A 4,794-nucleotide genomic window follows, 5' to 3' on the forward strand; every position below is an offset into this window, starting at 1 on the left:
CTGCGCAAAATAGCTAGAGTTTAGACTTTAGAGCTTGAAATCGAAGCTTCTACTGAGAATGCTTGACATTTATGAGGGGGAGGGAGAATACAACTAGACAACACAGCGACGTCGAAAAACATGAAATGCTGGCGACTTGGAGTTGGCCATTGCCAAATATTCTCAGCCTCTCACAATCACAGCGCTGACCGCTGAGTGCCAATCTTGGGTCTTGTTGATAAATGGCTCAGGCGTGCCCGCGGACTGGTATCTCTTTTATTTCTTTTCATCTTTTTTCTGTTAAGTCACCCAGATATTTATAAAAGGAATTATAATGAAAACAGTTCTTGTAACAAAAGAAAAAAGAAACAAAAGCAATTCATCCTGCCATGGGATGATTGGAGTTGCAAAGCATACAAAATAAGAGAAAACCAGCATTCAAGCACTTGGCTTTGCGTTGAATTGAAGGCCAAGAGCAGAGCTCAATTTGATTTTACAGGTTTGTTTCAGTCATGGTGGTAGGCTATTGAATGGAACTTATCCTTGTCCGTCTGCGTCAGTGGAAAAAAAAGGTCAAATCTGTATTTGAAAATTTTGGTGCATCAACTAAAGGGAGGTTCTTCAGGGAAGATATTTCTTAAATGAAACTATAGGGGAGGTTTTTATGATTGTCATAAATTTCATGGGAGGTTTTTTATCCTATTCTAGATTATTACCTTAGACTTTGGGTCTAGTGTCACTTTGGTCCCAAACTTTAAAATGTGTCAATCCAGTGCTTGAACTTTCGTTAATGAATCATCAGTTACATGTACCATGTGATGACATTATAAATTAAATATTTTAAAAATATCAAAATTACCCTTTGAAACATTGTTCATCATCTTATTCCAAAGAAATAAGACACTATCTATGTGTGTCATCTACTTCCGTAGCACCTATTTCCATTTAAGTAGACATTATCAAAGGCATCTCTTTCAGTTTCTCCTATCTCTCGTAGCAGGTTTCCATTAGGCTCATCTCAGTGAAGACTAGTTAGTATCAGAGGGAGCTCTGGTATCCCTATTGCCTATACTCTATCTCTATTGAGAAATTTCTAGTGGGTTGAACTTGAAGTTGTTTCTGAATTTCTTTTTCATTTCTAACTTCTCTAGAGGCATTACTGCAGGTTGTTAACTTCAAATTCTAAATTACTTTCTCAAAAGAGAGTTAGGTTCACACAGCTCTAATTCGGTCAAACCTAGTTGCCTTTGAAATACTACAAAAATGTGTTGGATTTAAGGAATGGTTTCTAGGTTTTAACCAGGTTTAGACATGGTAAGGGTAAAGCAGATTGTGAGGCGAAGCCATGATGGGAAGTTGTTGCACTTCTCTCAATCTTGTGCCCTCTTCTACCAAGCGTCAATATCACCGTCACCCCCATGACCAGATCAATACCAGCAAGAATCTTCACTGAAGTGCTTCATGTATCTAGCCCTAAGTAAGACCCGCCGGCATCGAACATACCACCCAAGCTCCCATTGCAATTGCTCATCTTCATCACCGAGCATACCATCAAAACGTGAGACACCCATCAGCCCATTGATGTAGAATATTCTGTTAACAAGACCGTGGTTTTGAGCGGGGATTTGTCCATTGTTGGGAAAACGTTAGGTGATGGAAAAACGATAGGTGTGTTTCTTGAGCGTGTGGGGACGGTGAATATGATTGATGGAGTTAGATTTATTAGTAGTTGTTGGAGTGGTAGGAGAAATAAGGAAAACTAGTTCTAATGTTTGATAAAGAAAATTAGATGACACTCCAAGGATATTTTTATTCCTTTATATGCTACTTAATAGCGGTTTTATACTAAATTTACAACATTTTAAAAATTCAAATACTAGATTGACATGTTACACTTGCCATGTTTCTCTTTTCTATTTTTGTGGTCATTATTTATTTCAAACTTAAAACCTCAAACAAAATAACTACTTTATTGGTTACTCTCGTCACGTATTTGTTTTCTCCACGAAGCCCTTTACTTCCTTCCTATGGGATTAACCTCTTATCCGTTTGTCGATGCAACTCCATACTGTTCATCTATAATTCAAGACTGACAGGACAACTGGACGATCAACATGGTTAGTGGGGCTGCAGAAGGTTCTTGCTTGGTTCGACCAGGCTGACCAAATAAACTATTAAACTCTATCCCTTCGCCATCATAAACATAAGGCTCCGTTTTTTAGGTAAATTGCTTATTCAATTAAATGTATTTATCTGGGTAAATCTTTTTCATAAAAATTTATTATTAAAAGAGATATTTTTATCTTATTCAAATGTTAGTAATGAAAACGTTAGAACATAGGTTTTTTATCAACGGAAATCAAAATTCTATTGATAAACCTTTCCCTCTCTCAAAATCCAAAAAAACAGAATGCCCCCTAAAAAAAGATAAAACTACAATGCCCTCTTGGTTCATCAGTTTAAGCAACTGTTGAAGCTTATCCAATTTTTGACTTTTGGAGCTATCCTGCCTGGGATATTCAGACCGACCCATTGTGGGCTTAACCTGAAAAAAAAAAAAAAAGCAAATGCTCGCTTCAACACATTATTCAGCACTAGTATTGAGGCCAGTCACTGAGTTTATTCGGATCTCAGGAATGGATGATTTTCCAATCTTCCAGGATGATTTCCAAGTATGATCCAGTATGAACAAAAATTAATTTGTTGGTCATTCGTGCTAGTAAAATAAAAATTATATTAAAAGAAAGAAAGGAATGGTAGAAAAGTAGGGGAGGCGACGACCAAACAAAATTAAAAAAGGCCAAAGCATCCTCAGCCATTAGAAGACTTATACAAAATAGAGATGAAGCGACCCCCATAACAAACAATACAAGACAGCTGAACCTCTCTATTTGAGTGCTCTATCTCCAACTTTGCCATCCCCATTTGCTGAATACAAAATAATGAAGGAATCTGATACGTGAAAGGAAGAAAGATTAAGTCAAGGACATGCGGAATATATATATATATATATAGATAGATAGATAGGCATAGAACTATAAGTTCTTGCAGATCGAGTTGCAGAAAAAACAAGCTAGGAAATTTCATCAACAACCTTGAATCGAATGGATCATCTTCATCATCGCTTTGGTGATCAAGATGGCCCTAAAAAGCCGAAAGTCACGATGGTGATAGTGCCCTTTCCGGCACAAGGTCACCTTAATCAGCTCTTACACTTCTCCCGGCTAATAACAGGCTACGGGATTCCGGTACACTACGCTGGCTCAGCAACCCACAACCGCCACGCAAGGCAGCGTGTTCATGGCTGGGACCCTCTCACAATCTCCAACCTCCACTTCCATGACTTCCCCATGCCACCATTCCCCACACCTCCGCCCAATCCACATGCCCCCATCAAGTTCCCCAGCCACCTCCAGCCGTCGTTCAGCGCCTCCTTGCACCTCCGTGAGCCCGTCGCCGCACTCCTTCGTTCGCTTTCACGTACCACACACAGACTCGTTGTTGTTCATGATACACTCACAGCATTTGTTGTGCAAGATGTGGCTACCCTCCCTAATGGTGAGGCCTATGCCTTCCACAGCGCATCGGCCTTTGCTCTCGTCTACTACTTATGGGAGTCTCGTGGACGACCTTCGAATGGAGGGATTGTTCTTCCAAATGAGCTACCCTACATCTCACTGGAAGGCTGCTTCACCACCGAGTTCGCGAATTTTATCACTCGTCAATATGATATAATGAATTTCGACGCTGGTGATATCTACAACACATGCCGGACAGTCGAAGGTAGGTTCTTGGATCTACTGATTAAAGAGCAGCTAAATCGAGAAAAGAGACTATGGGCAGTCGGGCCCCTGAATCCAATGCCGCTCCGTTTGACTAGAGAATCGCCTCATCGCCAACACAAGTGTTTGCAGTGGCTAGACAAGCAACCATTGCAATCAGTACTGTATGTTTCATTTGGAACCATGACATCATTACTGGACGATCAGATACTCAAGCTTGCAGTTGGGCTAGAACGTAGCAAGCAACGTTTTGTTTGGGTCTTGAGAGAAGCTGACATAGGAGATATTTACGCAGGGGAGGACGGTAGGAAGATACAACTTCCGAAGGGCTACGAGGAGAGGATAGAAGGGGTGGGAGTGGGATTAATTGTAAGGGACTGGGCTCCACAGCTGGAGATACTAGCCCACCCGTCGACAGCCGGATTCTTGAGTCACTGTGGCTGGAATTCATGCATGGAAAGCATCAGCTTGGGCGTGCCGGTTGCAGCCTGGCCGATGCACTCCGACCAGCCAAGGAACACCATGCTCGTAACCCAAGTGCTGAAGGTGGGTCTCGTGGTCCAAGAATGGGATCGCCGGCAGGAATTGGTTTCGTCTGTCACTGTCGAGAATGCAGTCAAAAGACTGATGGCATCAGAGGAAGGGAATAACATGAGAAAGCGAGCTAAGGAATTGAGTGGCTCCATCCGTCAGTCGGTGGCTCAAGGTGGAATTTCCTGTACCGAACTAGACTCCTTTGTTGCTCATATCTCTAGATAGGTAACCTGTACCAGCAAAGTTTCATTGTCTCAGGTCTGAGAGGATGGGAAATGGAGGCGTTAAGGTCTTGTTTTATTTGCAATTCTTCCTTAAATATAGCAAAGATAAATTCTTGGAAATGGGTAACCTGTACTGTACTAGGAATCTCTCTCTCTCCCCTTTCGTCTAGCCAATAAATTAATTAATCTCCAAAGAAAAACTCTCCCGGACGGAACGCTACTGTAGCCATGTTAATCTTGTCGAGAGGAAGAGGAGGGATGATTTGTTGTCGTAC

General features: G+C 41.4%; 1 pseudogene; it reads left to right on the forward strand.

The window, feature by feature from the left end:
* Positions 1-3,083: 3,083 nt before the first annotated feature.
* On the forward strand, positions 3,084-4,520 carry LOC148844955 (zeatin O-glucosyltransferase pseudogene; annotated as a pseudogene).
* The last annotated feature ends 274 nt before the right edge of the window (positions 4,521-4,794 follow it).

Source organism: Nelumbo lutea, chromosome 7 (genome assembly GCF_056320005.1).
Source record: "Nelumbo lutea isolate HS-2025 chromosome 7, American lotus-T2T, whole genome shotgun sequence".
Classification (NCBI taxonomy): Eukaryota; Viridiplantae; Streptophyta; class Magnoliopsida; order Proteales; family Nelumbonaceae; genus Nelumbo; species Nelumbo lutea.